The sequence below is a fragment of the Notolepis coatsorum genome (genome assembly GCF_963971535.1).
Source record: "Notolepis coatsorum genome assembly, chromosome: 1".
In the NCBI taxonomy this organism is placed as follows: domain Eukaryota; kingdom Metazoa; phylum Chordata; class Actinopteri; order Aulopiformes; family Paralepididae; genus Notolepis; species Notolepis coatsorum.
The window spans coordinates 205,400,459-205,412,469 of NC_140165.1; positions in this window are offsets into that span (position 1 = coordinate 205,400,459).

The window sequence follows — 12,011 nt, forward strand, 5'->3', positions numbered from 1 at the left end:
CTACTGTAAATACAGTAACTTTTTTGTTATGTAAATCAAGTTCAAGTTTCAAGTTTCTTTAATAGTTGTCATACAGAAGTACAGAATACTTTTATACAAAATGCTTCTTACTGTTACGCTCCAGAGACTGTGCTAGACAAGATAAGTGTGAAATAAAATAGTATAGCATGTAAAATAGAAGTAAAAATAGAGGTCACAGTGTTCAGTATAGACATATGTACAATGTTCAATGCAGAATAGAATTAACTGAGTTACCAGACAATATACAATACTATATAGTGCAAAGCAGAAATGGGATGAGGTACAATTTAGGTACAATTTACAGTAAGGTGTACGAGTTGTAGTGCAAATCCTTTACCAATAAATATAAAGTGTATTTAGGTGATCTAAAGTGTGGAGAGTGGGTGCTGCAGTGTGTTGTTTGTTTAAAGTGAGAGTGTGCGTGTGGGTGTGTGTGCTGTGTGCATTTGATGGTTGTTGCATAGTGTTTATTGTTCGTTGAGCAGCCTGATGGCCTGGGGATAGAAGCTTCTTCTGAGTCTTTCTGTGCTCGCCTTGAGACTCCGGTATCGCTTGCCTGACCGCAGCAGTTCAAAGAGGCAGTTGTTCGGGTGGCTGGAGTCCTTGATGATTCTCTTAGCCTTACCCCTGCACCGCTTGTTGTAAATGTTCTGGAGGGTGGGAAGCCCCCCTCCAATTGTGCGTTCGGCTGAACGTGTCACTCTTTGTAGTCTGCTACGGTCTTGTGCAGTGCTATTCCCAAACCAGGAGGTGATGTTGCCAGTCAGGATGCTCTCTATTGTACATGAGTAGAAGTTCTTAAGGATCTTCTGACTGACTTGGAACTAAATAGCTCCGTGAGTCCGTCAGTGCCTGGAACGCCTCGTCGCCACACACTTCAAACCCACCTGCACCGTTGGGCCTGTCAATGTGGTGTGATGGTCAAGGTGGTGTGATCCTCCCTGCACCGTCCTTGATGTGGCTAACAGCGTCAGCTGCAGCGGCTATTCTTCCTCAAACCGGTTCTGACTACCACAGGCGCGATGGATCTGCTCTACGTCGCCCTCAGTTGACTGGCATCTAACCATGCCCGCTCTACTTCAACTGGATCCGAGCGGTTCTCCTGCCCCCTGGGGAATATGACTCTGACACTTTGAGCTCCGAGCCTTGACTTTGAGCCTTTATCTTATTTTCATACCAGTGCTTGTTTTCTATGATTTTTTTGTTGTTGTTCTTTTGTTGTATTTCTTATATATTTTTTTAAATGTTCTTATGTACCTTACTATACTATTGCTACCATGTATGTATGTATATATTTCATTACATGTGTAACGGTTGTGACATCGTCACCTTAACTCAATGGACGCCAGACCCAAGTAAAGTCGGGTTAACTCGGGTTAACTCTATTCTCACCTCCATCTCGAAAGTCATGGAAAAAATAGTCTACGAACAGGTCGAAAAGTACCTAGCGGAAAAAAATCTAATCTACGAATTCCAATCTGGCTTCAGAACATCCCACTCCACTGACACATGCCTTCTCTATTTGAATGACCACATCAAACAAGAGGTGGACGCAGGCAAATACTGCGGCATGGTCATGCTGGACCTACAAAAGGCCTTTGACACGGTCAATCACTCCATTCTGATTGACAAGCTAAAAGCAATTGGTTTTGATAGCCTATCAGTGAGCTGGATGCAATCCTACCTTGAGGGGAGGGAACAGATGGTGGAGGTAAACGGTACCCTATCCCCCCCCCTCACAGTGAGCTGTGGTGTTCCACAAGGAAGCATACTAGGACCGCTACTGTTCCTAATTTATGCAAATGACATGTCGTCAGCTTGTGACTGCAACTTGTTCCTGTTTGCGGACGACTCAGCCCTGCTGGTCTCTGACAAGAACAAGTTACAGGTTGAAAAAACCCTCAGCTCGGAACTAGGCAGAATCTGCATATGGCTCGCTGATAACAAACTATCATTACACATGGGCAAAACAGAGTCCATTCTCTTCGGTTCAAATAACAAACTCAGCAAGACCAACGGCTTCTCAGTTACAGTGGGTGACAATATTGTCACAAGGAAAGATGAAATTACCTACCTGGGTTCCATCCTAGAGGCTAATCTCTCCTGTGACAAAATGGCATCCAATGTAATAAAAAAAGTCAACCAACGAACTCGATTCTTGTACCGGATCTCCTCTCTGGTAAACAAGAATACCCTGAAGACTCTGGCAGGAGCACTCATTCAGGGGTACTACGACTATGCTTGCACCTCATGGTACCAAAGCACCTCAAAGGCGCTAAAAACAAAATTACAAACATCTCAAAACAAACTGGTCAGACTACTGCTTGACCTTACTCCTAGAACCCACCTCACCCCTGCCCACTTTGACAACCTAGGATGGCTTAGAGTAGATGACAGAGTACAGCAACTTGCAATGGGCCTGGTCTACAAGATACACTACACGACCAAGGTACCCATGTACATGGCAAAATACTTCCCAAAGGTCAGTGAATACCACGATCACAACACCAGAGGGAGCTCCACAAATCATGTTAAACCCAGATTCGGCTCAAATAAGGGACTAAACACGTTTCGCAATTATGCCACATCAATGTGGAACGCCCTACCCAAAGCTGTAAAGGAATGTGGATCACTACCCACTTTCAAAACCTCTCTCAAGAGACACCTACGGGAGACTGCAATTCAACACTGGCCCCTGTAAATATCCTAACCCAACCCCCTCCAATGTACAGTCATTTACCTAGTATGGTTTTGTCAATAGTCCAATGTACAATTTTGTTTGTTTGTACAGAGTCTCCCCCCCCTCAATGTACAGTTTTGCTTGCTTATACAGTGTGCCCCCCCCCCCCCCCCACAACCACCTCCAATGTAAATTACCCAGTATGGTTGTCAATATCCCAGTGTACCCAACCCCCCCCACCCAACCTCCTCCAATGTACAGTTTCTACGTCAAATGTATATACTCCCTTTTCTTGACTCCTTCTGTATCACAAACAGTACTGTATTTGCAAATCTGGTATGTCATAAATGTATAGATGTAGCAGTACTGACTATCTGTATGTCATGTATGTCATATATGTCCTGATGAATTGAAAATGGGGGACCCTGGTGGAAACAAGACGAAAGTCTTTCTCTGGTCTGCATCCCCTTAACAATTGTGTGTATTGAGCTGTACTGTATTGTACCCATTCTGCAATCTGTTAATAAAGTTTTCAATCAATCAATCAATCAATCAATCAATCAATCAATCAACCATTCAGCGCCAGACCCGAGTATAGTCGGGTTTTCATCGTTATTTCTTTTATTCGATATTTCCATTCATTACAGGCACACAGACTCGGGGTTAATATGGGGAATCATCCTGAGAATGGCAAAGTGCAATACCGGCCGCATCCACCCAGGTGGCAGTATCGAGCACCCTTGAAACATTATATCTTGGCCTGTGCGTCGATCAAATGTCTCCGGGCCCACTTTACTTTGTCGGGCGAGGCGGGCGGGTATCCAGATCCCATTGAGAAGCGTCAAATGCCTCCGATGCATCTGTCGTGGTGGATTATGTTGGCGACACGATGGACACTGGTACTTGCACTCGCGATCAGACAATTGGAATATTCTTTTTAGGGTACCTCCTAGTGAAGGTAAGGATTAAATTATATCAATCCTGCTTTGATCCAACCATGATTTCACCTCGATCGCAACGTGTGTGTGTAACGTTACTCCACAACGTATGCCGTTGGTGGCGATCAAAGCATCAACAAATTTAGTAGTAGTGTAGCAGGTAGTAGTGTAGCAGGTGCCACCTAGTGTCGTCGTCGTGTAGTGGAAGTGAAGACTCAGTTGTGGCAATTCAGTGTTTTATTTCCCCTGTTGAAACATCCCACAGGTACATGTCAACACTTGGCCAGCAGATGGCGTCAATAACTTGCATAATGCCCTGTCAGCATTCCAGATAGTCTCTTTGAATGATACATTGAAATATCACAATAATAATAAAATACACAATGAAATAATACAAATTAAATAATAAGACATCTCCAATTACCTGTTGAAACATCCCACAGGTACATGTCAACACTTGGCCAGCAGATGGCGTCAATAACTTGCATAATGCCCTGTCAGCATTCCAGATAGTCTCTGGAATAGACTATCCACTGTAGCAGGTGCCACCTAGCACCTGCCACGAAATTCGACCGTGCCTCGAGTGGGAGTCGAACCCCGAGCGTCTGCACCGGGGCCGACATAACAAACCGTTGCGCCAAGAAGGGAATTCCCCCCTAAGCGCTCGGTTTATATGCCTCTGGGGAGTGAGTTTTACACACTTCTATGTGCCGTAGTCACACTATCGCGGCACATATCCGTTACATTCACCCCCCCTAAACTCACACCACCCAAGGCATCCGGGTCACGGCACCACTGTAGCAGGTGCCACCTAGCACCTGCCACGAAATTCGACCGTGCCTCGAGTGGGAGTCGAACCCCGGGCGTCTACACCGGGGCCGACATAACAAACCGTTGCGCCAAGAAGGGAATTCCCCCCTAAGCGCTCGGTTTATATGCCTCTGGGGAGTGAGTTTTACACACTTCTATGTGCCGTAGTCACACTATCGCGGCACATATCCGTTACAGTAGCGTGTCCAGGCGAGAAACGGCAACGATTTTAGTGAAATTCCCGTTTTGCTGCATATCGTCGTTTTCTGGGATTAGACAGGATCACTCTAAAACTATACTCATATTCACCACGGTATAACACGCGAACGTATTGACGAAAACATTTATTCTTTTTCACATATTGACCGATGGATAGGTGATGTCAAATGGGCCATAGTATTGTATCAATAGCTATAATATAGAAAATATATATAGCCCTGCAAACACTGCCACTTATTCCTATCTTTTAGAGTATTGGCGTGGTAGGAACAAAGATGCTCTAGGCTTCCGGAGCTGATTGAGTTAAACTTCGATGCCCCGAGGGAGTTTCAAACCCGGGTCTCCCACGCCACGGGCAACAGCACAGACCGCTATACCAAGAAATGAACTCACTACTTCGCAACGTGTCTATCTGTCTTTTTGTGGATGAGAGTGAGTTGAACCCATAGCACTGCTACTCACCCCAGCCCTTCATGACTGCGCTTCGCGGTACCATTCGTTACACTCACCCTCCTTAAACTCACTCCACTCCACCCAAGGCGTCCGGGTCACCTTAAACTTCGATGCCCCGAGGGAGTTTCGAACCCGGGTCTCCCACGCCGCGGGCAACAGCACAGACCGCTATACCAAGTAGTGAACTCATCTGTCTTTTTGAGGATGAGAGTGAGTTTAACCCATAGCACCGCTACTCACCCCAGCCCTTGACTGCGCTTAACGGTACCATCCGTTACACTTGTATACATCCATACCAATTATTCGCCTGCTCTATTCTCGATCAATCTATCATCCATAGCAACACTATATTATCACCTGTTGGGGGGGGGGGTCCTCTTTAAACAGCCCATCTGTTGTTTCTCTGCCTGTGGTGCTTATTTTTTCCCCTATTGCTAGGTTTTAGTGAGTCGTTCCTTGTCTTCATTGGGGAACACTCTGGGAGAGTTGCATATTTGGATTTCATGGTGGTTTTTGTTATTGATCTACTGTGATGTTTCTTCTTGACTTGCCCATGGGGGCAATTCATTCCATGTGATCTCGGGCTATACAAATGCATTTTATTTGACTCAAATAACCTATTCGAACCCCTCCAGTCCGGTTTTCGCCCACTCCACTCCACAGCACAGAAACTGCACTCCTCAAAGTACTCAATGACATCCTCACCTCTGCTGACAGCAGAGCCCTTAACTCATCGGCGTATTTAGACCACTATCAGTAGGGCACGTGCCCTACTGATGATCATCTGTGCCCCACTGATAATTTTCTTTTCTTTTTTTTAACAAATGTTTTTTATTTCCCCTTTTTTAACATGATCAAATGATCATTTAACATTATCAAATAATTATTATAATATTTTTTACTTCGCTTTGAAAATTATAGTGAAATATTTTGCACTGTTGTCGCATTTATCTTGTTGAAATCCTCCAACAGGCTCTTTTTTGTAAGTTGACTGGTTTGCACACCAATAATACAGTGCAATAATAGAATAGTAGAATAGATAGTAAAATTATGCAATAGAATGGCCAGAGTAAAATAGTGCTACAGTACAATCAACAGCGGGTGTATTAGAAGGCTATGGTGAAGATGTACGTTTTTAGCTTATTTCTGAAAATATTAAGAGATCTAGCTTCCCTAATGTCCATAGGTAGTGTGTTCCATAACTTTGGTGCATAGTTAGCAAAGGCTGCATCCCCGATTTTCTTTAGACTGTGGCTTGGAACCTTCAATAGACCAGTAGTAGATGATCGCAATGTTTATACTTTGTATATAAGGAGGAGGACCTTGAAATCAATTCTAAATGTTACCGGAAGCCAGTGTAGGTTACTTACTTGTAACTTCGGGTTTGATCCAAGGAGTAAGTTGCCCCATATTGCTCTGTAACATTTCTCTTTTTGTTATAGGACCGACTAGTAGGATTTCAGTTTTGCCCTCATTTAATTTTAGGAAGTTGTTTGTCATCCATTTGTTTATTGCTAAGAGACAGGCGGAAATGGAGTTTATAGCTGTGTGATCATTTGGTTCAGCGGAGATGTACAATTGTGGGTCATCTGCGTAACTATGGAAACATACATTGTGCTTTCTAATGATGTCTCCTCAATGTTCAATGTTCAATGCAAGTAAAGCACTTTAAACTTTAAGTATGACTAAATGCTTTCTTGACTATATATATAGTAACTGTTCCAAAATGCATAGATTTCTATGTATTTTAGGGGTTTGGGGGGCTAGCTTTTTAATATAAATGTCAGATTGTTTTATTTATTTCATAGATTTCTATGCATTTCAGGAGTTTGGGGGGCTGGCTCCCCAAAATAATTAAATAACATAACCCTAACCTAACCCTAAAACCAAAATAAAGTAAAAAAAAAAATAGTTACAAAATCCACCCATTTTCGCCCAAAAACCGGCAAACAAAAATTTGCGGACGCACTGCGCCCGCCCGCTTCATATACTTCTGTGCCCCCCTGTGCCCCAGTAGAGTGCTGGGTCTAGATACGCCCCTGTAACTCATTCCCTGCCAACAACGATTTTATACGTGTTTGTCCGCCAATCGTTGAACGCCAACCACGTATATATACGTTATTTGATCGTTATTTATTTTATTCGCTATTTCCAATCGTTATCCATCCAGGGAGCCTGTGTTACCATAGGGAATGAGTCTGAGATCGCAAAAGTCCAATACCACCGCCTGGTGGTATGCGGCCGATGTTGCACTCCCTTTGAGACTCTGTGTATGGGGCTGTGCGTCGATGAAATTCCTCCGGGCGGACTTTTCTAGTAGCCTGGACAGAGGGCTTCACCCGATCGTATTGAATAGTTTTCGAGACCCGCGATTCATTATGCTGTGGTGGGTTATGTCGTGGCCCAAATGGACATACGATCTACCAGATGGCAATCAAATAATTGGAATATTCTTTTTGGAATCTCACCAGCCCCAGGTAAGAGCAATTTAACGTCCATCTCAGCTTGATTGTGCCTTGTTTTCATAGCCATCGCCCTGATCAGCGTATGCTGTTGTACTAACGAATGCCGTTATTAATTAATCAGAAACGACCCCCCCCCCCCCCTTTCATACATTCATGATGGAACATAATATACCGATCATATGCATTTGAATTTTTTATTGTAGCGTGTATAGGGACGAAATGCCAATGGATTAAGTATAATATGCGTCACGGCCTATTACTAGCCTCCCAGGAATTACCCTAAACCGCTCTAAAACCACACTTATATTCACCACGGTATAAAACGGGAATGTATGGATGGAAAAATTATTCCTTTTTCACATCTTGAACGATAGACACTCGATGTGGGTCATAGTATTGCATCCATAGCTATAATATATATACATAGTTATAGCCCTGCAAACAAGGTGAGCGACTCCATTGGTTTAATGCGTGGCAGCACATAGCCATATCCCGTTCCCAGCGTGGCAGAGAAAGAGTTAACATCCTCATCGGTGCAGCCTTCGATACCGTGAGCTATAACATCCTGCTCACTAGACTTGAAGACCTCAGTATTGAAGGCACCACACTCAGCTGGCTCGTCCTACCTCTCCAACATCACATCAGTCCTCTGTCTGACCCACTGTGACATAAGGTGTTCCCCAAGGTTCTGTACTCTACATTTCATCATCTACATCTACACCCTCCCTCTGTCAGATTCTCATTTCAACATGGACTTCCACCGTTATGCCGATGACAAGCACACATACCTCAGAACCAAATCCCCCCACAGCCCAACCCTCTCTAACATTGACTCCTGCCTGTCTACAATGAAAGCCCAGATGCAACAGAATGCACTCAAACTCAACAGTGACACACCTGAACAGTTCCTCACCAGCTCTAGGTGCACCTTCAGCAGAACCAACACTCCCCTTCCTCCCAGGCACCAAACATTGGTGTGATCTTTGATTCAACCCTCTCCCTCAAGCCCAAATCCTTTCTACCACGTTCACAATATTGCAAAGATCAGTCCCCCTCCCTCTCTCTGCTGCTACACTGATGCACGCCTTCATCTCCTCCTGTCTTACTGCAACAAAAATTAGACTCCCAACTGATCCAGAACGTATCCGGCCGACTTCTGCCTCACTATATCTGTTGTGAAGGATCAGATTAAACCGAATATATATATTTATTTATGGATATATATTTAATAGTATTTGTATATCGTTTGATATCCCTTGTATATTCTTTGTACATATACACTGAATATCCCTTTAGTCTACTACAGCCCATAATAGTTCATTCTCTCATTGGACAAGAACCTGGCGCCAGCAGACAAGCCCCTTGAGTCAAGTTCAATAGTGCCGACGAACATGTCCCAACTAGCCCCGGTTCCGCGTAGGAATACGGCTACCGAAATACGAATGGTACTATTTGTTCACCGTGCATATAAATATGGCGCAAGTAAAGTAGAACTTTCTTTTAGTCCATTAGTCCTTTACCCTCCAACCTAGTAACAGACGTGAAGCCTCACCCACGACCCACGTGTGGTGCAGTATGGCCTATTTGGCCCCAGAATAGGCATTGAGACCTCGTGTAAATTCATAGCTGAATTGTCATAGTTTGGCACTGTACCGTCGAGTGGGACGTATTTCTATTAAGTTAATAATAGTCTATTATGTATGGTGCATCGTTCGGTTAGAGTTCTAAAGTGAGCAGCACCCCCATCGTTTCCTCGCGTTATCTAGAGTCTTAACCAGGCTGGGCAGACCACGCGTGGTGCTTTCATCCGAGGAGTTCTGGGCGAGGACGAGTGGACCTGCACATTGGATTACCTACCCGGACGACTGCTGAGCCTATACGGCATGGAATATCTATTTGCTTTGGGTGCTTTGATTTGTGGAGCGGATAACAGCCAACGCCGGTGAGTGTTGGAATTACCCCCGAGAGGAGCCCAGGTGAGACGGCGCTCAACCCAGACCGAGGCCGCCTCGCTTCTCCTTCGTTGTGGACCTACAGCCTACAGCTACCGTCTACAAGAGGGCCCAAGTGTATTCATCTGTGGATCAAGATCCTGCGGGCACTGTGTTCTGTACCTGAATTCTCCCCAGGAATCGTTGGCCAGATGGGATGCAGCTGACGGCTCTCCAAACACCCCCCCCCCCCCCTACTGACTTACAACCAGCAGGACCCCCTTTAGTATCCCGCTATAATCCTTAAGTACCATCGCTATAGTTCCCTAAAGAACCAGGTTGTATACTTGCTTCCTGCGTAACCAGAGATTGGACATTCAGTGTTGATTTGCCTACGAATACTCATTTGCCTTACAAGTGCATTCAAATCATAAATGTAATTAACACTTTGACTGCCAGGGGGCGTCTTTAGACGTCTTTGCTGGCGATGCTAAAGTTGCCGGGGGACGCTTTACGTCGTCTTTATATCAATATTTCAAAAATCTGCGATCTGATCCATAATGTCCCTCCGCTGGCCTGAGACACAAGTGTGATCTCCTCTCAATCCTCTAGCGGTTCAAGACCGCCATCTGGTGGCCGATCGGCAGATCGAAACCGGATGTCAACCTTTAACCCGGTAGGACTCACTCCATATGGGGTCCGGGCACTCGCTAATGTTAGAGAGACTCCGTCTTCACACAGTGAACATCGATCGCTGCAAATAACTCGAAAAAACAACATGATTTGGACGTATATATTATTATACAACCTGGAAATGGACCGACTATTTCAACATCCCATAATGGAAAACTGTCTACCCCACGCTGATCGCCCAACGGCCCGCGGAGACTGGGGTGAGTTTTAGCGTGTAATATTACCGTGTTCGACACTAACTGCTATGATGAACATTTGACCCACATTAGATGATTGGTATAACGCTGCCCACGGAATTATAAACGCCCCCTCGCCCATCCGGTCAACATCAGATGACGTGTAGTAACTTCTAGAAGTACGTCTAGTTGGAATTTTTTATATCGCCCCGATTGCCATCAAACTGTATTTCATCATCAATATAATTCATTTGGGGCTATATATCACGTTCTGGAGAAAGCTGCAGAAAGAGATGAAAACATACTTATACATTAGACCATACTTTACTATGAATATGTGAATGAAAAAGTTTAACGTTGCTACACAATGAACAATACATATAGGACTTTGAATGGGCCCTAATAATGGCAATGTAGCAATAGAATTTAAAAAGTTATAGCCCTGCAAAGAAGGGGACTTTCTCCATAGACAAATAGCGCTGGCAATCTATGGTATATCATTAATTTAACCTTAGGCAACCAAAGTGTTAAGTGAATGTTGTATATACCTTTTGCTATATTAAACCTTCGACTGTTATATTTGTGTGGACCTGATTTCATATGTGGGAAAGTGTTCATCATACTTAGATATCGTGTACTGTATGGCCAGAAGTTAAAGTACATCAAGCGGTAGTGGTTTAATGATACCATACTTATCAATACAGTCAGGGAATTGTACCCCTCAGTTACAATTGGTCCTTCGAGCCGGAGGGTAACTAGTGTAATATTAATATAGTGTTATTAATATTGAAAATGGCCTATGATGAACACTCCACGAAACGGTCCTCCTAACGTAGAACGCCCGCGGCGCAGACGACAGACACCTCAGTACTTAGAGGATTACGCTGTCAGTCAACTACCTAGCCTTCTACAGACGGTAAACGCGGTAAAAGTAGAAAGTAAAATTATGTCTGACCTTAACGACCAGGTTACCCCGACCACAGAGGCCCTAGTGGGTTCTAATGTAACTGACCAAGCTCACGGTGGGGACCAGGAGGGAACAGACATGCCTTTACCCCCCGCCAATACCGAAGAAGTAGTCCCCGACCAGCTCCGGGAGGAAGACAACCCTCCAGAGGTGGAACCCTGCACGGAACAAGATGAGGAGAGCGCCGAGGAGATAGAGCTCCAGGACTCCCCAACGAGTACAGCCAGGAGCGGCTCACCTCTACAAGCGTCTTCCCCCAGCGAGGCGGAGAGGATGCTGTCACAGGCGTTCCTCGTCAGTCTGACAGCCTCTACCGAACGCGATCGACTCCAGGGTGAACGCGATCGACTTCAGGGTGAACGCGATCGACTCCAAACACAGCAACGGAGCGAAGAAGAGCACATACGCCTGGAGATGAGACGCCTTCAGACGGAAGAGAATATGGCAAGAGACCGGTCCGACACCCAGCGCGCCGCTGACGGTGCCCAAAGAGAAGCAGAGCGCGACATCGCTCTCATCCAGCGCGAAGCCAAGCGCGACAGACTACAGGGCGAGCGCGACAGACTACAAGCGCAGCTAATGGAGCAGCTGATCACCAAGGCAACACCCTCTCCCTCCGCCAGGGGTTCAAGGGCCTCGTCGAGACAACAGTCAAGGG